Genomic DNA, 26,310 nt, shown 5'->3' with positions numbered 1-26,310 from the left:
TCGTTTTTATTCCGAAATTAGCAGAATCGAGAAAAGTGTAGAAGAAGCAGTTGCTCCGATCATCGAGAACAAGGTGACGGAACAAATTCAATTAGTGAAAAAAGAGGATCAACAGAAGGTGGAAACTTTAAAGGCTTTAGTGTCCGAAGTAGACACTAAAGTGAGGGAGCAGGCTAATACCTGCGAAGAGAAAAAGAGGGAAGTGGAAACGCTTGCGACAACCACTTGCCAAGTAATTACGAGAGTGTCGGAATTAGAAAAGAAACTTGACGAAAAACAGAGCTATGTGCCAATCTGTGCACATAGTTCGGAATTGTTGACGAAAGAGGAGCGGTTCGACCCCTTGAAAAAAGGCGGTATACACGCGACGGATTTCATTAAAAATTGTGAAAGAGTTTTACCCAGATCATGGACTAATGAGAGAAAAATTAATGCGGTTATTGATGTGCTGGCTGGTGATGCCAAGCGTTGGGGCTTAAACCTCAACATTACGAACCTGACTTTTGACGAGTTTAAAAATTTGTTTCTGGCTGAATACTGGTCAGAGCAAAAACAGCAAAGTGTCTGGCGCGAATTTGTCGTATCGAGGCCTTTCGATGCGAATTCGCGCGGTTCGATGAGGGAGTTTTGTGAGGGCTGGATCCGCAAGTTGGAATATTTGCGTGATCGCCGCACGGAATCCGAAATAGTCTGGGAACTCTACAAGAAGCTTCCAGATGATACAAAACGCTACGTAGGAAGCAATTACAGGACAATCAATGATTTCCTGGAAAGATTTGAGGACGAGGACAATTGGCGCAATAATCGCGACAGTGGTAGAGGCCGTGGTAACAACAACGGGTACCACCCCAACCATAACAACGATAACCATGGGAATAATGCATACCGCAGCAATAACAATAGTGGTTGGGGCCGTAATGACAATCGGTACAATGCAAATAATAACAGGAATGACAGAAACCAGTATCATACTAACGTGATACTGGCTTCACAGAATAGTAATAACGCCAGAGGGTGTGATCAGCCGCCTCAGCAGCATCCGGGGAGCGTATCTGCTGGGACGAGACAGGGAAACCATTAGCCGCGCCGGTGAGGGACCGAGCGGGCGTGGAGAAATTTTGGCGGCCCAATAACAGGAGAAAACCCAGGTATCGTCATTATGAAAATTCCGTGTGGAATAATCAACGGCGGGAGTGTGTGCCAGTGTTAGGAGAAAGGAGTGCGCCCACGAGTAGTAGATCAGCTGTAGACACGGCAGTAGAAAATACATTCACTGTCAGTGAGAACAATTTTAGTGTTCCGGAAATCGATTGTAAAGTGGCAGCTGTAATACCCACAGCGGAACTGGAGATTGAGTTTAATAATGATTCACAAGTGTTGAGAGAAGATCAGATGTCGGATAAAACGTCCGTCATAGGGCGAGGGGATGCAGAGAGGGATGAGGTCTGGTTAAGGCAGTTCGGTCGCTTATACGACGAACTAAGAGATTATAGGGGTCTGTATGGGAGAAACGTTTATGGGGAGCGCGTGCAGGATTTTCCGCGTCTCGTCCCGCAGGAAGATAGTATTTGTGAAATGATAGAAAGTTCTGGCCCTAATCGGCAGACTTTACTAGAAATAGTTGATGTTAAGGGGGAGCACGAGCAAGATTCGTCGTGTTTCGTCCCGCAGGAGTTAGATGTTGAAGTAGTAACGGAAAGTTCTGGCCCTAACCGGCAGACCTTACCGAAGGTTTCAGTGGTAGAAGTAGCCGACCCATCCGACGCAAACCTCCAGTTTAAACATTGCGAGAGTATTAAGGAGAAAGATAGCGAAAATTTTAGTGATAGCCGGACACGATTGGTAGAAAAGCACATAGATTACAGCGTGTATGAGGTTAGAGCTGACATTATACGGTCAGACGATAGCAGTGTGGGTTGTGCAGATCTAGCGGAAGTAATTGCAGAAACTACTGGGCACATTCCTCCAGGTAGATTGGCGGATGAGATCAATCTGGCCAAAGAGGAATCAACGAAGGTGACAATTAGTGAAATGATAGCAGGGCAACACTCACTAGGTGACGAGTTAAAGGAAAAGGTTTCGGTATTGGAGGCGAAGCTACAGACTAAGCCTCAGGACAAACGTGTTGAAATTAAAACTGTATGTGAACAGAGGCTGAAAAAGCCGCCAGATAAGCAGGATTTAAGATCAAAGCCGGATGGTTTTTTCTGGAATGACCTGGATATAGAAGAGGATTTACTGTGGGAAAATAAAGAAACAGTCGAGGACAAGTGTAGACAGATAGTAGTGTCTGTTAATATGCACGACCTACAACTAAACGTGTTGATTGACACCGGTGCAGAATTGAGTGCTGTATCTGGGAAAATATTTGAGTTACTGAAAGACAGACCTGGCATCGTAGTTATGCCAGTAACAGGAGTGAAAATTATCGGTGCTACTGGGAAGGCCAGTAAACCGGTCACAAAACAGATTTTTGTCAACTTCAAGATATGTGGGGCACGATTTGAACAAGAGTTTGTCGTCATGCCAGACTTGACTACGGAAGTAATTATCGGGTTGGATTGGCTATTAAAGTACCATGCAGTGATTAATTGTGAAAGCAAAACTTTGACATGTATGTCACAAGATAAAACAATAGTAGTTAGTTTTGACGAGGCAGGAGACGGTGTGCATAGGCAATACCAGCCTATACACATTGTTAACTGGCCGGATGCTATTGACGTAGGTATGAATTTGAACTACTGTAATGTGAGGAATCTCGGCCTTGACAGAAGTAAAAGTTTAGTGGAAGAGATAATCAAATTCCCTCCACGGATTGACATTAGTATTGGTGTGAAAAAAGATCGTTTGCGAGAAGTAATGAAGCTAAAAGCCGATGCTCGCATACGTCGTCATGACGCTAAAGCGCGTTTTGCTAAGTTTGCAATCGGAGACTTAGTACTTGTAAAAGCTCACGAGAAATCGAGCGAGATAGACCATGAAATCTCTAAATTTAAGTTTGTTTATAATGGACCATATAAAGTCATTGGTATACCTCACACAAATGCTTATTGCTTAGATTATCCAAGCTCTGGAAAACGATTAGGTATACGGAATATTGTAGACTTGAAATTGTACCAACCTAGGATCGATTAATACCACACAATGGGTAATTTGTACAGTATGTAAATATAGAGTGTAAGATTTAAGGATGTGCCATGTTACGATGCTTTTGCCTGACCTAGAGGTCATTAAAGAAGTTGTAATTAATAAGTAATTAATTTTGACTAAATGATTTAAGAGTAACTGATTAGTAATCATCTGAAAAATCCAAGCTGCTAGTTTAAGTTTTCAGCTGAGTCACAGTAGATTAAGGAATGTAAATATGATTTTGTAACTTTCTGTAATATTTCATGAATGTGTGTTTTTATTAGTCGTTGCCGATGTACTTAGACGCTGTTTTAAGTTTCAGGCTAGTACATGCGTGTGATGATGGACAGTGTTGAGTTATCCACTGTGATAGTGTTTATGGACTCCTTGAGATTACTCGGGAGTGAGTTTTTCCGAAAGAATTCAGTGAAACGGACGTTCTGCAAATGCCGTTACACAGGCGAGTGAGATCAAGCGTGCCGCACAGGCGGGCGCAACAATATTGGCGAGGCGGAGCAGCTGTCGGCTCTTGTGTCGCTGTCGGCTTTTGTGCCGCTGTCGGCATTCTTTGTACTCGCGAGTACGGAATGTGGAGTTGCTTTTCTTCCCGGACAGCTGATGTGAAAGAATTCTGCTGTCAATATTTATGTTTTTTTCGATCTGCTGTATATTATTTTCTTGTTTAGCGTTAATTGGACATGACGAGAAAATTAATTATGAAAAGGTTACATAAAAATGTGTATTCTATGTAATTAATCATTAGTTTGCGTATTTTGATATACCTGTTTTTTATGACCATGTACTCTGCTTAATTTTGCAAATAGTATTCCATTTCTTATAGTGTTACGAATTTTAATGATTTTGGAATAGCTAAACCATTTTCTATGTTTTTTATGAATTTTGATATGTTGTCAACCTGTTTTACTTTGTGCAAGATGACAGAGTGGAATAAGATTAGGAGTATCTCCACTCAATTATTATTGTATAAAAATTGGTTTATGATTAATTAGACGAATGCTAAATTTTTTGATGTTTTGAGCGTATGCATTTCCGCTGTTTCTTTTTTGGGACATTTTCTGAGTCTGTTTACGTTACACGAACATCCTCAGACAATGTGGGGCACGTGTAACCCCGGAAATGCATAGCCTCCTATTTCCATCTATTGTTCTATTATTTTCTTTCCTTGCTTTGTTACCTCAAGATATGACATTTCTGTCTCTTTGTATATTGTAATTGTTTTACTATTTGTATATTTATGCATTTATGTCGATGTATAATTGGTTTGTTTCGTAAATATTATTTGTATTTTTACGCTGGGTCTTGCCTAGGGAAAACTGCTATCGAACGATTACGTCGATAGGTCGTGTGAAGAATCAAAGTGTGTAGGATCTTTGGGAGTGTTAACTCTGCCGCGTGGAGCGCGGGCTGAGCAGAGAGAGTCTGGCTGGAGTAGCGAGTGGAGCAGGTGTGTTGTGTGACGCTCCCGCGAGTTGCCGCACTTTCGGGGTTTGGCAGCATGTAATTGCGCTCGACTTGTGATGATAGTTTCTGACACGGTTTCGCGGACGGGAAACATTAGCTAGCGCACATCAAGAGCCCGTTTCGTCTGGTGACCGTGTCGAGAAGAAGGCGCGCCAACATCCAGCTTCTGCAACAGCGACGGCCGACAATGAGTGACTGTCGCCACCTCCTCGACCGACGGCTTCAAACCTTCAATCAACTGACAAGGAAGACTGGACGCACGTAAAGTTTTAGAACTGTATGGCAGACCTCAGCTTTTCAAACTGTTCCATTTTCGTCACTATAATTACAGCAACTTAGCATGAACGTTTGTTGCTCATTGTCCCAATTGCATTACCAAGCAGAGTCCCTTCCTTTTCCGAAATGAACCCGAGTGTCGTTGAAATTCAAACGCCAGCATTAAAGTAATATAGCTAACTCGTTTTCACTGCTTTAATTTCAAAGTTCAATTATGGCATTAATAGCTGGCTACAATATTCAGATTACACAAGCACGAATTAAGAGTGCGAGCTTTGTTACCGTATTTTAGCTTACCTGTGACTGCAGCTCAGCTTGGTACGTACTAAATTTTACTATTGTTAATTGTTCAGAATCATTTAATTCAAGTTCAAAGTTAAATCTCTTCTTTCTAAATTGCGTAGATTCAAGTAGCTTTTGAAATGATTGTTGAGGTAGTCCAAGACTAACCGTATTTTACTGAATTTCGATGTGCTTCAGAAAGAAAGCTCACTACTAACTTCAGTCACTAAATTAACTTTCGATTTTCCGGTTTTATTAATGCTTTTGCTAAATTAAGTCAGGGTGTAGCGAAATTTATTACTTCTGACAAACTTTCAGTTTTCACACTACACGTGTCAACCTTCAGTTGCCACGCTTCTAGTGCTAATTATATGTGTAATAACCTTTCTTTTTCAGTTACTATAGTAATTGTCATTAGGACTGGCGACCGTGATTTCCCCCAAATCTCAAATACCTAATTACCGCTAGTTAATTGTTAACGTAACGGCTGCACATTTACTTTCTTTATTAACTTTACCCCTTTTCAAAATTAATTTCCACCAGTTTCATTAGCACATTTCCTTTCATCTAGATGTAACCCTTTCCTCCCTCTTTACCGACAGGTTAACTTCGGTGACGATTGCTTTTCCAAAACTCCCATTAGGTACACGCGGTTTCATTTTTCACTGTCATTAAGGTCGGTAAGTGAGGGGGAGGTTACATGTTTCATTGTTACTGATGATACAAGTGAAATATTCAACATCAGTCGTAGCGGAGTCCTATCAGAACGTATAAATGGATCAACCATGTTTCACATCACCATCTTAGGAACGAATTATTGTATTACTTTAGTATATCTCGTTAAGAGAGACAACGTTATGGAACACAATTGTATTAACGTGCCGCCCCCCCCCCCCAATCGGATCATTCCTACAAACGATGCGTATAACAAGGACACTGGAATACATTGCTCTTAGGTTCAAAAAGCTACAACGCTTCAGGTACATTAAACAGACATCTTCCGATGTTACTACGCATACACCGAAGCGGACCCTCCATCCCCTTCCTCCCCCCCCCCCCCTACCTTCCCAACGTCTTGGAGCTGCAGAACGACTCGCAAGATTGGCAGAAGCTTGTTAAGTGCTGGCGGATTGGTGGGTCGACTATAGGAAGGGAGAAATAATGTGCCACCACGAATCTTTGAAAATCCTTGTTTTTGTATTCAGGGAGAGTTCTCAGTCAGATCGTTGGGGCGCCGACTCCGTGCCGCTCGTGGGCAGCCCCGGTAAACTCTGACATGTCTGTTTTTTCTCACTTGGGGTGCTGCTCAAATTTGTACTTAACATGCTGCTAGTGTTCGCTACTTCTGTTAGCGCCCACAACCGTGGATTCAGATACTGGCTTCTATTGTGCAACCAACTGCTTCCTTTGCTTTTTCTAATGTTTAGAATTAGCCTTCAATGTAGTAGTTAGCCTGATCGATAATAAATAGTGTTAAGCAGACCCCTGAATTCCATGAGTCTCCTGCTGCAGGCATGCTGTCGAGTCCCAGAATTCGCGCCTCTCGTAGGTGCTCTGTGACAATGGCTGGCGCTGCTTCAAGTCATCCACTTGCCTTCAGTGGAAACATATCTTTTTACATTTGTTCCTTACCGCTCGGAAACTGCAGACTGACCTCAAACTCCCTGTCTTCCTTTTATCCTGTGTTAGGTCACGACAAATTTCATGAATGATGTAGTGCATCATCTTGCTGCTGCCATAAGGAACTCTAGACCGCAACTTGAATCAACGTGCTGTTGTATCTGCCTTTCGTTGGTGGGTTGGTTGATATAGGGGAGGGGCCAAACAGCGAGGTCATTGGTCCCATCGGATTAGGGAAGGGTGGGGAAGGAAGTCGACTGTGACCTCTCAAAGGAACCATCCCGGCATTTGCCTGAAGTGATTTAGGGAAATCACGAAAAACCTAGATCAGGATGGTCGGACGCGGGTTTGAACCGTCGTCCTCGCGAATGCGAGTCCAGTGTGCTAACCACTCTGCCACCTCGCTCTGTCCTTTCGTATAGACACGCTTTACCACCGGAAGGTAGACATACATATTCGAGTCGCTGTCCAACACATAGGTTAGCTTGTCATATACAGCAAGTACATCGTACATACTGGGGGTTCCCGTAAGCTCGTGCAAAAATTTGGCAGGACATAGAGGATACTTCACTGTACAATCTGAGGTAGGGAACCTGGGGTTGGAGAAGCCAGCTTAAGGAGTTAATAGAAATAAAATCACGTTACTCTGTACTTTTTTTATTTACATTAGTGGTATCATTGATACAATGATGTACCATTTATACTGTACTGTTACAAAATGTAACGAAACTGACGGCCATGGACCTCACTGCAAGCATGACCACGGCGAAAAAGATACTGACGTACTCTGACAAATATCCTTGGTGTGTTTCGAATCACATCACAGGCAGCTGCAATTCTGGCAACTAATTCCATCTCCGTATCCACTGGGGTTTCACACACAGATAAATTTAGATATCTCCATACGAAATAAGCAAGAGAACTGAGGTTAGGTGACCTCGCAGGCCATGGGGTAGGAGCTACCCTTCCGATCCAGAGACCAGGAAATACTGTACCAATACTGTTCCATCATATTATACTGCACGTCTCTGAATAGCATTGATTAACGAATGGTCTGTCGTTGATGCATAGCCCGTTCTGTCATGGGACAATATAAGTATGATGCACAACTGAGCCACTTTACGGGCAAGTAAAGTAGATAAAACCTGCATCATGACTTCCTGCTAATGAGGTTCGTTCTCCTTGTTTCCCTGCAGGAAATAAAGAATGTACATGTAAATGTACAGCACAGTACGTGTAAACTTGCACTCATGTTAGTTGTAAATAAGCTGGAAAACAGTAACACTGGACCGAACGGAAGACAAGTTTGCTTCCCAATCTCCTTAAGCTAGCTTCTCCGACTCCAAGTTCCCTATCTCAAATTGTTCACTGTGGTTTCTCTATGTCCTATTACATTTTTGCACGCTCTTACTGAAAAGCTCTACACACACACACACACACACACACACACACACACACATACACATACACATACACATACACACATACACACACACACACACACACACACATACATAGTATTGCATCACCTCGGTTCCGAGAATCCTGGAACCTGTACAGAAAATTGGAATAGAGATCAACACAAACATCGTTTCCGCCCTTTTTATTGCTCATGAAAACCACACACTGAGTGTTGTATCACCATACAGCGAGACATTCAGAGGTGGTGGTCAGATAGCTGTACACACCGGTACCTCTAATAGCCAGTATCACGTCCTCTTGCATTGATGCATGCCTCTATTCGTCGTGGTAATCTATCCGCAAGTTCATTAAGGCGCTGTTAGTCCAGATTGTCCCACTACTCAAAGGCGATTCGGCGTAGATCCCTCAGAGTGATTGGCGGGTCACGCCGTCCATAAACAGCCCTTTTCAATCTATCACAGGCATGTTCGATAGGGTTCATGTCTGGAGAACATGCCAGCCACTCTAGTCGAGCGATGTCTTTATCATGCAGGAAGTCATTCACAAGATGTGCACGATAGGGGAGTCCATGAAGACGAATGCCTCGCCAATATGGGCGCACTATCGGTCGGAGGGAGGCATTCACGTATCGTACGCCCTTTACGGCGCCCCCCCCCCCCCCCCCACATAATGCCACTCCAAAACAGTAGGGACCATCCACCCTGCTGCACTCGTTGTACAGTGTGTCTAAGGCTTTCAACCTGACCAGGTCGCCTCCAAACACGTCTCCGATGATTGTCTGGTTGAAGGCATATGCGACACTCGTCGGTGAAGAGAACGTGATGCCACTCCTGAGCGGTCCATTCGTCATGTTGTTGGGCCCATCTGTACCGCGCTGCATGGTGTTGTGGTTGCAAAGATGACGACAAATAATGGAAACAGGACGGAAATGCGCGCTTGAATATAAATGCAGATGCTAGCCTTGCCTGTAGGCTGCGTTGTTGTGTTTGACCTCGAACGCCCCCTGTGCACTGCGCTCAATACACTGCAAGTGTCAGACGTGGTCGGAACAGTGTTCTATGCAGTTGTGACTGGATTATGTCGGAGATAAGTGAATTTGAACGTGGGAAAATGATTGGTGAAAATTTGGTATGTACTCCCTTAACCAATGGAGCCTAAGTGTTTGATATTTCAAGAATAACTGTATCTAAGTTAAAAAAATCCTTTTAATTTTTTTTATTAAAATCTTCTAAAAATCTTCTGGAACTGCATTAGTCATTGATAATCCCTTATTGCAAGGTTATACACTACCAGTTTTAGAATAATGTAATCTCATCTTCAGGTGAAAGAAATACAGCTATTTTAACATTAGGCCTTTGAAATAGTACGGTCTTCCAACGTTTGGATGTAACTTAGTACAGCCAGTTAAAGGTGGCAATACTAAACGCCGGTGACATATGACCTTTGAGAGACCGTACTATTTCAATGATGTAATGTTGAATTAGCTGTACTTTTTAACCTGAAGATGCGATTCCATTAGTCGCGTGGGGTAGCTGTGCGGTCTTTGGGCTCCTTACCACGGTTCGCGCGGCTCCCCCCGTCGGATGTTCGAGTCCTCCTTTGGGCGTGGTTGTGTGTTTTGTCCTTAGCGTAAGTTAGTTTAAGTTAGATTAAGTAGTGTGTAAGCCTAGGGACCGATGACCTCAGTAGTTTGGTCCCACAGTACTTACCACAGATTTTTCCGATTCCATTATCGTGAAACTTTTGTGTACACAGGACTATCAACAGCTAACGCAGTTCGAGAAATTTTACAAGCTTTTAATAAAAAAAATTTAAAGTAAATTTTTAACATGTACCAAAGAAGTTGCTGATGCCCGTACTGTAAAACCGTATCGAAGATCTATACTGCACACAGGGAAACCGGAAAAATATCGTCCGCGGACGAAAGTGTGTGTTGAGTGATCGTGACAGACAGCCAATGAATAGGACTGTGACGAAAAGTAAGTGGACGACAGATGCAAAAGTCACTGCAAAATTGAATTTCGCACTTGCAAACCCTGTCAGAACCAAAAGAATACGAAGGGAGCTCCATAAGCATGGAATTGCAGAGCAAGCTGGAATTTCAAAACCACTCATCAGTGAGGCAAATGCTCATAAGAGGAAAACATGGTGACGCACCCGTGACACCTGGACTGTGGAATAAGTCATTTGGTGGGATGAATCTTGTGGCTTCTCACCGAGTTTACGATCCATGAGTTATCACTCATGCTTCAACTCTATGATTCTGTTATGATTAAGCCATATCGTTGTACTCCTTGGGATCACGGCTACTGTGCAAGGTCAAATTATTTTCAAAGATTGTGTGACCATTTTGGGTAATCAGGTGTATCCCATGGCACAATGTTTGGCCCTCAATGGTGATTGCATTTTCAAAGATGCCAAAGCCTCTTCTCCCACAGCTCACGTCATCCAGGGCTGGTTTTGTGAGCACGAGGATGAAATGTCGCAACTTCCCGGAGCGTCACAGTCATCAGATCACAATATTAGCGTACCTTTCTGGTTTCCTTTGGAGAGAAGGGTGCGTTATCGGTGTCCACCTCCACAGTCGTTACCTGAACTGATCGCTTTTGGTTTTTGTAGGAAGAATGGTATCAGATGCCCTTGAAAACTGTACAGGACCTGCATTTATCCTCTAGGAGACAACTGGAGGCTGTTTCGAATGCCAATGGGTTTCAAACACAGTATTAGGCATGGTAACGTGTTGAGTTTTTCGTGTTTCCATGTTTTCGGCCAATTCCTGTACTTCCTTTGGTGCACCAAACTTGACTCACAATGTTGACATCACCAGGAAACGTCTGCACTATCCGTCATGGGGTGGCCGAGCGGTTCTAGGCGCTACAGTCCGGTCGCAGGTTCGAATCCTGCCTCGGGCATGGATGTGTGTGATGTCCTTAGGTTAGTTAGGTTTAAGTAGTTCTAAGTTCTAGGGGACTGATGACCTCAGAAGTTAAGTCCCATAGTGCTCAGACGCATCTGAACCATTTTTAGACAAGCGACTCCAAGGGCTGGCTGGTTTCTGAAAGTGCCTGAAACGTCAAGCAACATGTACCAACAGCTCTTTGAGGAGATGTGATAAGAAATGAGGGAGCATGGTAATCGACATTGTTTTACGCATGTTCAGTTGGATTGAAACTAGAAAACAATGTGCAGAATAACTGCCTGTTTCAAACTGACTCCAAAATCACGCAAAATAAATTCCACAACCTGAAAAATGGCCTTCTTCAAGGTTGAGTTCTCTCCCCTACACTGCTAAAGCTCCATAAACTGCCAGAACCTGTCCTTCACAGATTCTTGTACGCCAATGACGAGTCCGTAAAAGATAGAACGAGTAGAGGGTTTGTGTATATTACATGAGTATTTCAGGAGATGGAAACTGGAAGCAAAACCACTGAAGCAGGAGTAGCAGCATTTAGCACGAGCAATAAATATTTAAGCTACTGTCCACAGCTAACATTCAGAGACATTGTATTACAGTGCAACAAAAATCCAAAGGGTGTTCGAACATCTAGTAGTCGACATTAATGTGAGGTGTGTCCACCCTTCCTCTTTATGACAGATTGAAATCTACCGGGAACACTTTAAGTGAGGAACGGCAGGACATTTTTCCTGAAAGCTGAAACCACGGAAGACAGTGATGCCGGGCTGTGGGAAATGGACGGAAGTCGAACTCGTCCCAAAGGTATTCCACTGGGTTCAAGTCGGTACTCTCGGCTGGTCAGTCTATTTCAGGTCTTTCATTGTCTACAATCCATTGCCTAAGGGATGCTGCTTTAGGACAGGCTGCAAACTCATGCTATCACAGTCTCTGAACCTCCCTCTATTGTAGGTAGTACGCAGTGCTACGCAATGTGTTCATATCTTCATGGATTTAGCGTTTTGTTTAGCGCAACGACCACACCCTAAACGTGACAAATACCCCAAATCGTACCACCATTTCCTCCGCGCTTCACTGCTGGCACTACACTTGACTGCCAATTGTATTAGGTTGATGCATAAGTGCGTAGCGTTTTTATTTTGTATGTTGATATTCCGGTTGCTATTAGTTTACTTATCGATTGTCATTTTTTATTTGTAGTTCACCGTTGCTATTTACATTTAGATATTGTCATTTTGTCATTTGGAGATAGTGAGTGGAGCTGTGGACGCTAGAAAAAGTGCCAAGTGGAGCAATTGGAACGATTCCACATATTCTTCTGTTTGAGTTCAGCAGAGAGGTGACTGCTCCGTGTTGGCCTCACGCACAGCACAATTACTATTAATTATTTCCTGTAAAGCTGAAGTGCTTTGACTACATGCATCTTTTCCTCGAGCTCTAGCTCTAATAATTGTTTGTCACAAACTGTATTCTAAAAATTTTCCCAACTTTCCCACAAAGGGCAAATAAATAGCATAGTGCCGCACTTGAATTAAACGAGGCAGGAAATCAACAATAATGAACAAATATTGTCAAGTAAATGCTGTGGAGATTTGCAGTCCTATGCTGATCTGCGAATAAAGCTACAAATTAAAATTGATATTCTCTGATCTTGTATTTTTCGACTCAGCGATTACACCGTCACGTAGAATAACAACAGTTCAACACTCACCCTCAGCGTCTTCCGGCTGCGTCGAGGACCATGTAGCGGCAGCAGCGGCCGAGCACAACAGTCTGGCGATGCTTGGGCGACGTGTGACGTGAGCAGAAGCCGACGTCACGACCCTCCGGTGCGACGAACGGGCAAGACAGGCAGACACCTGCCCTGGCTCTGAGATACCCACACCCACAAAGCGCGCACAGCTGATACGGCTTTGTACACAGTGCCCTACCTGGCCAGTTCGAAAGGAAAGCAGCACATTGCCCTAACGAACGGCACCCAGAACCGCTTGCTCCTAGCAGCGCGCATGCCGGCGCGAGTGACGTCGTGGAATTAGAGGACACTGGAAGTACACCGCAACAGGGCTGTCCAGCATTCCCTTGCGGCAGAAGGAAACAGACCGCTCCACGTGAACGTACAGTGAGGTGACGAAAGTAACGGGATAGCGATATGCACATACAGTGAGTCCAAAAAGTATTCGTCTAGTTCTATTTTTTTAAACCAAGTATATGTCACGTTAAAGGAAGGGAACATAAAATGTGAACAGCCTGTCATATACAACGAACCTCTGTAAGTCATTTTTATTGATGGACAAGGAAATAAATACATCCATAACGATAGCAAATTTGACAAAACGGAGAATTTATTCAAGGGATGCTTCAAAAAGTATTCGTCCACTCATATTTTTTTGTAAATTTACAATCTGAAAATATGATTTCAATTACAAATATTAATATTTGATGGGGTTGCCCTTTGCAGCTATTATTGCTTGTAGTCGTCTGGGCATCGACTTGACCACATTTGCCGTCAGAGAGGCTGGAATTTTGTCCCATTCGTCTTGAAGTGCTTCTTTTAGGTCTACCCTGTTAGAAATGTGTCTTCTCCTGTTGCTATCTTCCAGTACTTTCCAAAGATGTTCAATAGGATTTAATGTCTGGTCTCTGAGGAGGGGTATTAAGTTGTTTTGGGGTATTGTACAGGAGCCACAGCCTTGTATTTAGAGCCGTATGCTTTGAGTCGTTATCTTGTTGAAAAATGTTATTTCCTTGCAGACCTAATTTATCGGCGCTAGGATTCATACTGTCCTTTAAAATGTTGATATACATATGGTGATCCATTGTACCTTCTATGAAATGTAATTTTCCAACACCTGCAACACTCATACTGCCCCACACCATCAGGGAGCCACCACTGTGTTTAACCGTTGGCACAAGATTGCGTGGCAACATCTCCGCATTCTTCTTACGCCACACCATTCGCTTGCCATCCGACCCGAATACGCTATATTTACTCTTATCAGAAAATATTACTCTATTCCAGAAGTCTTCCTTTTTGAATCTATGTTCCATCGCAGAATGAAGACGTTTCTTTCGATTCTGTTCACTGACCCAAAATTTCTTGCGCGCTACCCGGTCGTGATACCCATACGTTTTGAAGGTATTTCTGATCGTGTTGGCACATGCCTTCTTTCCCCTAGGCTCTAACTCTCCAGTCAACTTATGACCGCTGAATTTAGGTTTCTTCTTCATTTCCCTCATGATAAAACTCACGTCTGTATCAGTGAAAGTGTGAGGGCGTCCGGTATGTGCTTGGTTTTGTAAGTAGGCTGTTTAGGTTCTTATATTGGTTAACGCCGCCGCCACGTAGCGCTCTCTGTATGAAGATCACTGGCTGTGCTGTGTGCAGTCTGTGGCTAGTTTGCATTGTTGTCAGCCATTGTAGTGTTGGGCAGCTGGATGTGAACAGCGCGTAGCGTTGCGCAGTTGGAGGTGAGCCGCCAGCAGTGGTGGATGTGGGAAATGAGATGGCGGATTTTTGAGTACAGAATGGATATTATGAACTGCTATGTATATTATGCTTTTTCAACACTATTAAGGTAAATACATTGTTTGTTCTCTATTAAAATCTTTCATTTGCTAACTATGCCTATCAGTAGTTAGTGCCTTCCGTAGTTTGAATCTTTTATTTAGCTGGCAGTAGTGGCGCTCGCTGTATTGCAGTAGTTCGAGTAACGGAGATTTTTGGTGAGGTAAGTGATTTGTGAAAGGTATAGATTAATGTTAGTCAGGGCCATTCTTTTGCAGGGATTTTTGAGAGTCAGATTGCGTTGCGCTAAAAATATTGTGTGTCAGTTTAAGGGGACGTTTCAGTTTCTTAATGATTTTGTTGCGCAAAATCGATCTATTATCGACTGAACCGTCGATTTAGGTCTACCGACTACTTTAGCAATCTCGTAAGAAGATTTGCATTCATTATGTGAGCGCAGAATAAGTTTCCTTTCGATCAGCGACGTATCACTAGCCTTACGGCCAATGGCGCTAATTGCACTGTATCGGCGCCGTTCAGAACCACAATAGGCGATAGAGTGGGTCCGCGCACGGTTGACTCTAGTGTGTGCCGTGGGTCAGCGTTGTAGTTCAATCACTGCGCGCAGAATTTCGGCGTGTTCAGATGATGAACTAGCTCATGTATCACATTTTCTATTTTGTTAACCTCGCTGTCGATTTGGATGTATTTCTTTCCGTACTTTTCAACATAAATTACTTACCGAGGTACTTCTTACATGACTGGATCTTTAGATTTTGTATAAGTTTCTTTTTCATGTTACACAGACTTTGTTTTCTAAAAGATATGCAGTTATACGAGTAATTTTTAGACTCACTGAATACAGACGGCGGTAGTGTCGCGTACTGGAGGTCTAAAAGGGCGGTGCAGTGGCGGTGCTGTTATTTGTACTCTGGCGATTCATCTGAAAAGGTTTCCGACGTGATTATGGCCGCACGACGGGAATTAACAAACAAAGAACGCGGATTGGTTGATTAACCTAAACGCATGTGACATTCAGTTTCGGAAATCGTTAGGGAATTCAATAAGCCAAGATTCACCGTGTCAAGAGTGTGCCGATAATACCAAATTTTAGGCTTTGCCTCTCAACACGGTCAATGCAATGGCCTCCATTTAACGAACAAGAGGTGCAGCGTTTATAGAACAGTTGTCAGTGCTAACAGACAAGCAACACTGCATTAAATAAGCACTGAAATCAGTGAGTCACGCACGACGAACGTACCCGTTGGGGGCAGTGCGGCGAAATTTAGCGCTAATGGGCCAGGGCAGCAGAAGATGGACGCGGACGCCTTTGGCAGCAGCACGACATCCTAGGCAGCGTCTCTCCTGAGTTCGTGACCATAACGGCTGGACCCTAGACGATTGGAAAACCGTGGCCTGGTTAGGTGAGTCCAGTTTTCAGGGCGTAAGAGCTAGTTGTAGGGTTCGATTGTGGCGCAGGCCCACCAAGCCCTGGCCCCAAGTTGTCAACAAGGCCCTGTAATATCTGGTGCTGGCTCCATAAGGGCGTGGGTTATATTTACATGGAATGGACTGGATCCTCTGGTCCAACTGAGCCTATCAGTGGCTGGAAATGATTATGTTCGGCTGCTTGGAGACCATTTGCTGCCGTTCATTGATTTCATGTTCCCAAACAACGATGTAGTTTTTGTGGATGACAATGCGCCAAGTCACCGGGCCACAGCCTTCGAGGTTGATTTGAAGAACAATCTAGACCATTTGAGCGAATGATTTGGCCAACCAGCTCGCTCAGCATGAATCCCATCGAACATTTATTGGACACAATCGAGAGGTCAGTTCGTGCACAATATATTACTTCAGCAACACTTTCGTAATTATGCACGACTATAGAGGCACCATGGCCCAATATATCTGGGAGGGACTTCCAACTACTTGCTGAGACCGTGCAACGTGAAGTTGCTGCATTATGCCGAGCAAAAGGCTGTCCGATACCATATTACGAGATATGCCAATTCGTATTGAATCTCAATAATTTCATGCCGTGGCCTGCTGTCTCATCTATGAACATCACTATGTAGTGTCCCTTTCGCGATGTTTAAGAATAATGCGTGTAAGTGTGTATAAAAATATTGAATAAGACCATACAGACAAGACTGAAAGTCAATTGTGAAAAAAATATAAAATTATTTACGAAAAATATAACGTCGATACTACGGTAGGGAAAGACAATAACGATGATAAACAATATGGCAGTAAAGAATAGGGTGAAATAAAACATTTATATCTTTGTATAACTATTGAAACGTCCCCTTTGAGCAACTTATACAAGACTGTGCTTAAACTGACACACAATGTTTTTAGCGCAACGCAATCTGACTATCAAAGATCCCTGCAAAAGAATGGCCCTGACTAACTTTAACCTATACCTTTCAGAAATCACTTACCTCACAAAAATCTTCGTTACTGCAATACAGCGAGCGCCACTACTGCCAGCTAAATAAAAGATTCAAACTACTGAAGGCACTAACTACTGATAGGGATAGTTATCAAATGAAAGATTTTAGTAGAGAACAAACAATGTATTTACCTTAATAGTCATAATATACAGGGTGTTTCAAAAATGACCGGTATATTTGAAACGGCAATAAAAACTAAACGAGCAGCGATAGAAATACACCGTTTGTTGCAATATGCTTGGGACAACAGTACATTTTCAGGCGGACAAACTTTCGAAATTACAGTAGTTACAATTTTCAACAACAGATGGCGCTGCGAGTGATGTGAAAGATATAGACGACATCGCAGTCTGTGGGTGCGCCATTCTGTACGTCGTCTTTCTGCTGTAAGCGTGTGCTGTTCACAACGTGCAAGTGTGCTGTGGACAACATGGTTTATTCCTTAGAACAGAGGATTTTTCTGGTGTTGGAATTCCACCGCCTAGAACACAGTGTTGTTGCAACAAGACGAAGTTTTCAACGGAGGTTTAATGTAACCAAAGGACCGAAAAGCGATACAATAAAGGATTTGTTTGAAAAATTTCAATGGACTGGGAACGTGATGGATGAACGTGCTGGAAAGGTAGGGCGACCGCGTACGGCAACCACAGAGGGCACCGCGCAGCTAGTGCAGCAGGTGATCCAACAGCGGCCTCGGGTTTCCGTTCGCCGTGTTGCAGCTGCGGTCCAAATGACGCCAACGTCCACGTATCGTCTCATGCGCCAGAGTTTACACCTCTATCCATACAAAATTCAAACACGGCAACCCCTCAGCGCTGCTACCATTGCTGCACGAGAGACATTTGCTAACGATATAGTGCACAGGATTGATGACGGCGATATGCATGTGGGCAGCATTTGGTTTACTGACGAAGCTTATTTTTACCTGGACGGCTTCGTCAATAAACAGAACTGGCGCATATGGGGAACCGAAAAGCCCCATGTTGCAGTCCCATCGTCCCTGCATCCTCAAAAAGTACTGGTCTGGGCCGCCATTTCTTCCAAAGGAATCATTGGCCCATTTTTCAGATCCGAAACGATTACTGCATCACGCTATCTGGACATTCTTCGTGAATTTTTGGCGGTACAAACTGCCTTAGACGACACTGCGAACACCTCGTGGTTTATGCAAGATGGTGCCCGGCCACATTGCACGGCCGACGTCTTTAATTTCCTGAATGAATATTTCGATGATCGTGTGATTGCTTTGGGCTATCCGAAACATACAGGAGGCGGCATGGATTGGCCTCCCTATTCGCCAGACATGAACCCCTGTGACTTCTTTCTGTGCGGACACTTGAAAGACCAGGTGTACCGCCAGAATCCAGAAACAATTGAACAGCTGAAGCAGTACATCTCATCTGCATGTGAAGCCATTCCGCCAGACACGTTGTCAAAGGTTTCGGGTAATTTCATTCAGAGACTACGCCATATTATTGCTACGCATGGTGGATATGTGTAAAATATCGTACTATAGAGTTTCCCAGACCGCAGCGCCATCTGTTGTTGACAATTGTAACTACTGTAATTTCGAAAGTTTGTCTGCCTGAAAATGTACTGTTGTCCCAAGCATATTGCAACAAACGGTGTATTTCTATCGCTGCTCGTTTAGTTTTTATTACCGTTTCAAATATACCGGTCATTTTTGAAACACCATGTATATAGCAGTTCATGACAAATTACAAAACTTCGCCATCTCTCTCCCCACATCCACCACTGCTGGCGGCTCACCTCCAACTGTGCAACGCTATGCGCTGTTCACATCCAGCTGCCGCTGCCTAGCACTACAATGGCAGACAACAATGCAAACTAGCCACAGACTGCACACAGCACAGCCAGTGATTTTCATACAGAGCGCTACGTAACGTTGCCAATAAGAAAATATAAACAGCCTACTTACATAGCCCCCACGCTCCCCACAAAAAATTTAAAAAATATTTTTGGGCAGTGGCCAATAATGATTTGAAAAAATTTTTCAGAATTACAATAACAAAGATATCAAATGCACACACTTATTTATACAATGTTGGTCAAAAGCTAAAATTTTCTCACAGTCCATAAAGACAGTCCTGATCATTCACCACAGTAAAACTGCCGTTTCTTTTATCAAAGTCTGAGCAGTAAAAGACAATGCACACGGAAGTAGTGGATTTCCATGCAGTCTTGAAGAAGTACTGTTGTCCTTCCAACTGAAAGACAGTGCTGACTCTTGACATGCTGACAGGTAATGGGCCACAACAGAGCAAACCCACAGCAGAGTCATTCGACGGTTTGAAGAAGATTGGTAGGTAGGTCATCACAGAGCAGACCCACTGCAGTCCTTGTAGAAATAATGGTATTGGTGAGTCAGCAAAGGTGTAGACCCACTGCAGTCCTTGTAGAGATAATGGTATTGGTGGGTCATCAAAGATGCAGACCCACTGTAGTCCTTGTAGAGATAATGGTATTGGTGGGTCATCAAAGATGCAGATCCTACTGTAGTCCTTGTAGAGATGACCAGCAGCCATCTGTTGCGAATGTGCAGGTGCACAATCACCATTGAAGAGTCTTGTGGAGAATATAGCAAGTCCATAAACCACCACTTGTGCACGCACAAAGTTTTTGGAATTGTCCTTAGAACCAGTAATGCTGTTATCCAGTCCCTTGCTGAATTAGTAACACACGTGCAAACACTAACACTCCCAATTTCTCACATATTGTGCATTACTATGACCAACAGAAATGTGTGCAGTGAAATGAATGCTTACAAGTTACTTAATTTGAAGAACTGGTGTCAATTACAATTTTATGACATAAGAATACAATTACAAAGGTACAAAATACATCATTAAAGAACATAACAATACAGATAACATTTATAGTAGAGGCCTTACAACAGAATAGAAATAACATATACATCAGTGTTACAGGAATTATGACATGAGTACAAAAATAAAAGATCAGAATCACTTTCGAAACATCAACTTCACACATGAGCATTAAAACAGAACAGAATACATAATGTCTCAACATTTTACAAAGTAAATAACATAGAAAAATTCTACAACATAGCTCTCATCAGCTAAACACATAAAGACAGGAAAAACGCAAATACACAAGGGTACACAAACATATAGAGGGATAACACAAAAGGAAAGGACAGGGTTTGTTTTACTGCAGTATTTTACATGGAGATCTCCCTTCATTCATCATTATTCCCAGAAGTCCTATCTAAGCCTGCTTTCTATATTCTGTTCACATCCTCTGTCAAAAATAGTTTTTCTCCACTGTACACTACTTTTTTTTTTGCCTTCTCAATGCATTTCTTCCAATTCATCATAACTCATTGTCTTATAGGCTACCCCCTCCTAAGCTAACTTAAATCTACTGAGCTCAGATGCTATATACCAAGGGACAAGGCAATGCAGCATCACATAAAACAATTAAAATAAACAGCAATGAAAAAAAAGGCAGATTTGCAAAGCAAGCAGCATTAAGAAATTAAGAAATTAGCAAAGCAATTGTAATATTACAACTAATCTAAGGCAATGTGCAGCAAACAATAAAAATAAATCATTAGTAAAACTGGCTTAACAGAATAATACAAAGTCAAATTCAATAACACTATGCCTGGCAAACAGCAGCAACTTATACCTGAACATGACATAGCTCAAGCAGAAAAAATATTACAGTAAAAACAACAATGCAGATAAGGGAAATGTATATTTACATCTTAATGTCTATGTAATTAAAGTGGTGCACCACAACAACTTATTGTAAAAAAAAATATTACCATGTACTTGAAAAGAAAATTATGTGTCCAGTTACTGTTACTAGTCCCTTCTTATTGTTCTTTCCTTTCCAAGTGCTCCTTTTTTTAAAGAATGTGGATTACAAAATTATCATTTAATAGATCTGTTGACAGAAAGTGTTCACATTAGCAAATGCATCTAAGTTTACTTTATAAAACTAATGCTGTAACACAGCTGGAAAACAGGTATCAAATGAAATAAGCAATTACGCAAACCAAAGCATAAAAATATCATTCAATAGTCATGTGACATTTCATAAGTTAGTAGAAATTCTCTCAACTCTCGTAGAAAGATGCTTGTCATAATCAGGTGTGCAGATGTAAAAATATTTCTCATCATTTCATTAGGCATTTCAGTAAATATCATAAATTACGAGCTCCACAGTATGCTTTCAACAAGGAAATGTCAATAGCGAGGATAATGGCCTCCCCTTTTTTTTTCTACCTGTGCTTCCGGAAAGGCACACCCTAATGGCTTGTTCTCCAGGTGTCTGACACAGCTGTGTGCCGACGACGCACGTCCAGGTGGTCACTTAACTTTCTTACGGAAATATTTACGACAGCAGTTTCCACTACAGTGACAGTCTCATATAAAATATTTCACAGGTCAAGAATTTGCGTTGCAAATGTGTAGAAACAAAATGCTATTGATATAACAGTGTCCAAAAAGTTTTCGCCGGCATTGTGATACATTCACGCATTTACACACATTTCATAACTCTTAAAGTACGATTCTTGGTTTCCAACATCCTTTTTCACAAGTCAAGAGTCCCTAACTTCTATTCAATATTCATATACATATAAACACTTAATCACATTCCTCATATATGGTAGCATCATCTTATTGACATAAACATACCTCAACAGCATAATACACATTGTCGTCGTAAAAATAACATCATAACACCTCAGTCAAATCTCAAAAAAGTCGTAGCTTTCTGCAATAATTTCAAACCATAAAAAATATTCTCTGCTCATTTCAATAGTGTCATCTGCCTCAAACGTACTTTAAAAATCATGATCTCATACCAAATACATCATTCAAAGCTCTCATAGTATCACAATGGTTCCGAAAAAATATGAAGAGTTCACACAGTACAGACAAAATACAATTTCGTAAGTGTGAAGTTATCCAACTGTGTAATTGCGTAAACATGTGTCACTGACATAATAAAAAGATGTTTGTTTCTCTGTTAAATGATCAGATAGCTGTGTAATTTATGTGTTAGAGAAATATGGTACCAATGTGTTAAATTGTATAAGCAAATACCATATTAGCTAGGGCTCCTTGTGCTTGCCAAACACATGATACACAAAGTAGGCGTGTACCCCCCTGAGGATTATTGTAATTGTACCCTCAGGTGTTACAGATTACAAGAATGGAATGAAATGTATTACGGAAAACCTTTGTATCATTGTATTTCAAATATCTTTGAAAATAAATGTTTTTAGTACAAAATTAATCACTCAAATACGTGTCCTGTAGCGCTAAATATGCGTCTTGCTGTAAGATAATCTCTGTGGAAGTGTCGTAGTTATCGTCCTCCAAAAGCTAAGTTCTGCAGAAGTCAATGTACTGACCTCATGATAAACAAAGTGAAATGCTTTGCGTATAGATATCATACTTATTACGCTTATTGCCGTGATGAAGAAAGTACTATGCTGTAACGTATTGTTGTGCTACAGAAAAGGCTGTCTCCTTGTAGCTATACCACAAAAGTTACTACTAAAACATGTTTTACTTTCCAGAATAATACAGAAAAACTGTGCAGATATAAAACAGAAACACCGCAAAAGCAACATTGTAAATTGTCGCTCATTAGTAGCATCGTGCTAAAATCGTGTAGCTGTCACATAAACTAACCACTGTCTCATCTGGTATCTCACTGAAAGTACCTTAAATCCAGAATGTATTTTCAAGTACACCAAAATGTTGCATTAAAATCTCATTAGCAGTACTGGTAAATGTTCTAAGAATGTGAGCCTTATAGTCGTTACGTAATCGTGCTACTAACAAGCAAGAATGCACACACACAATAACACTGTGTCGTCTGTTCACAATAACAATGCATTCGTAATTTCTGTTTAAATAAGTTCTCTTGGTTCTTGACTGGATATTTAACTTCAAACATTGTTGCATGTTAACAGATTCTAAGTCTGACAAAGCATACTAGCGATGTAAAGTGAAAAGTTATATGGCAAAGACAAAGTTAAAAAGCAGATTATCTCTCAAATAAACGGTTGTGGTGTAACCCTTTGCTCTTCCTAGTACGCAGAGTTTCAACTTTAACGCAATTATCATGTGGTATACGTCGGTAAAGGATACTGGAATTTTTCTCAAGGTTAGCGTCTATGTTATTTTTCCCTGAGCCAGTGGGCGCAAGTGGCTGCCTGCGGTGCGAGTAATTGTCTGTTTCTTTGTTGGCGCGCATCGTTATTGGGATTAGGAGACCTAACTTCAACAAATTCGCCTTTCCGAGAGGGCCCAGCCCTGTTTAAATCCCGCCAGTTCTGATGAAATTCACGTCTGTCGTTACGATCACATCGTCTGTTGTCATGTCAGTAGTTCCTGTAGTTTCTTTCTTGTCGGTTAAGTGGTGGAGAATTTCTCCCTGAATTATCACTACACGGTGGACCGTTGCATCTGAAGTTATTCTGTCTCCCGTGATAATAATTGTTTTTGTTCCCATATTGCCTGTTTCTATGGTAATCTCTGTCATATTCATTACTACAAAAATGCGATTTTTCTCTGTAACTATTACTCTGCCAGTGGTTGTCATATGGGTGGTGTCTATTTTGGTCACGATTTGCGTTGTAAGAATAGACTTGTCATGTCCAGTTATTGTTTCTGTCGTCACGGAATTGTGACGGATGTGACCTGTAGTAATTGTTTCCCTGTTTTCGCATCCCGCGACTGTCTGTGTCAATTTCTAATTCTTGTAAGAGTCCCTGAAAAGCTTCAATGTCGTCTTTGCAATGCCCTGCCAAAACAATATTTCTTAAATGTTCAGGCAATTTGATCAAGCAAATGCGGATGAGTTCTGAGGGGCTGTATGGGTTTGACAGGTACTGATTCTTGTGCAACATGTCTTCAAAATATGTGACAAGACTGGAAAATTCAGATTGTACAAAGTGTTTCATCATCATGATGCTATGTTTTACTCGGTCTTGTGTAGCTTGAGACCAATATGCTGAGAGGAAGGCATGATAAAAATCTCCTTCACTGTGACAATCGTGAATGACCGATCGCATTCTTACACCTGGTTCATTCTCTAAGCAGCCACACATAAATTCTAACCTGTGCTCCAATGACCAGTTGGGAGGGAAACAATGAGAGAATTGATGGAGCCACGCTTGTGGATGAATGTCGTTGGCAGAATTCTTAAACGTTTTGAATTTACGTGTAGTAATGAACAGCTTATAGTCAAAATCATCGTGTCGGCGAGTAGCATATCGGTCATTGTTACGTCGTGTCGGCGGTTCCATCTCAAAATTCGGCGTACCTTGCCAATTTCTTTCATAATTACCAAAATGCCCTGTGTTATTATTTTGTGGCTTTTCCGTATTTCTAAGTTCCTCTTCCCGTGTTGGAGCACGAGTGTCTTCTGAAATATGTAATTCTTGTATTACCTGTGTCAGCTGATCTTGTACTTCCCGGATTTCTCTTTGGTGTTGCGTATTAATTTGATTCAGATTTTGTTTCAGTTTCCTAATTTGTTCGCACTCTTCTGTGTCATTAAAGACTACCGGTTTTGTGTCATTCAGATTATCATCTACCTTCGCAGATAAATTATTTAGCTGATCCGAAAGTTCAACTACTTTCTCTGATAATGAACTAATTTCCTCCATGTGTCTTTCTGAACCAATTTTCAGAGTATCTACTGTGTCCTTTAAGTTTTCCTGAGTTTTTGCAAGTTGCGTAACCGAATCGGTAGATGCAACTGAGTCCATTTTAGCTTGCAAGGTCTCATGATTTTCATGAACAATAGTTTGCAGTTCTTTTATGGCTGCTTCGTGATTCTGTAATGCATTTTCATGCCGCGAAAAAATAGGCTGAAAATGCTCACAAATTTGTGTTTTTATGTCATTACAGACTTTTTGACATTTCGATTCAATGTTATGTAACTCAGTAGTTAAATCTTCACGTGTTTGTTCAAGTGTGGTGTCTAACTTCCGAAGATTTTGTTCCATTGTGTCTAACTGTTGCTGTGTTTGTCTCTGGTGTTGTTCCATTGTGTCTAACTTTTGCAGCTTTTGCTGTGTTTCTCTCTGATTTTGTTCCATTGTGTCTAACTTTTGAAGATTCTGATCCATTGTGTCTAACTTTTGAAGATTTTGTCCCATTGTGTCTAACTGTTGCTGTGTTTGTCTCTGATTTTGTTCCATTTGTTGCATTAGTTGTAATAACAATGCATTAGTGTCTGGAATCTGTTCCTCTACTCTTTTCGGCAGTGCATTTGCACAGGCAACATTCACATTTTGACAAGCTGAAAATGTGACTTGACTTATTTGAGAAAACGGTGAGGACGCAAAACCTGAATCTACAGTATTTGTAAAATTGTGTCCTGTCATTTCGGATTCCTGAGGCGAGCTGTTGCCGACCGATCGATCGATAATGCTTCCCTGTTCACAACCTGTTTCACTGTCTACACCATTATTTGCCGCCCGCTCCATTTCCCTATGCACAATTACCAAATTACTACTTGGAACGTCTGTTAATTCACTACACAGTGGTGCTGATAAGCTACGCTCGTTGTCACTATTATTTCTCAGTTTACTTTGGAGCCTAGTGTTACGTTTTTCACACGCCATTATTGTGACAATATTTCACACGATAACACAGAAAAACACAATTTGAAGAGCAAAAATAAGAGAACACATTAATATAGCACTGAAAATAATATCTAGTTAATTGCAGCTGCGAAATACTTGGTGCAAATCTACATGCATGCCACAACTGTTTTACATTACAACAATGAAAGACTGCAACTACAAAGGAGATTCTCTCTACAATTACGCGCTAGCAATAAACAAAAGCTACACTAAATACACAAACTACAAGAAAAAAATCAGAAGATTCCAGTGAGGTATCCTAGGTTAAGGGTCGACATATGAAACGTCCCCTTTGAGCAACTTATACAAGACTGTGCTTAAACTGACACACAATGTTTTTAGCGCAACGCAATCTGACTATCAAAGATCCCTGCAAAAGAATGACCCTGACTAACTTTAACCTATACCTTTCAGAAATCACTTACCTCACAAAAATCTTCGTTACTGGAACTACTGCAATACAGCGAGCGCCACTACTGCCAGCTAAATAAAAGATTCAAACTACTGAAGGCACTAACTACTGATAGGGATAGTTATCAAATGAAAGATTTTAGTGGAGAAC

This window comes from Schistocerca cancellata, chromosome 5, assembly GCF_023864275.1.
Source record: "Schistocerca cancellata isolate TAMUIC-IGC-003103 chromosome 5, iqSchCanc2.1, whole genome shotgun sequence".
Lineage (NCBI taxonomy): Eukaryota > Metazoa > Arthropoda > Insecta > Orthoptera > Acrididae > Schistocerca > Schistocerca cancellata.
The sequence above is the reverse complement of the archived record's forward strand: the minus strand, read 5'-3'. Positions refer to the sequence as shown.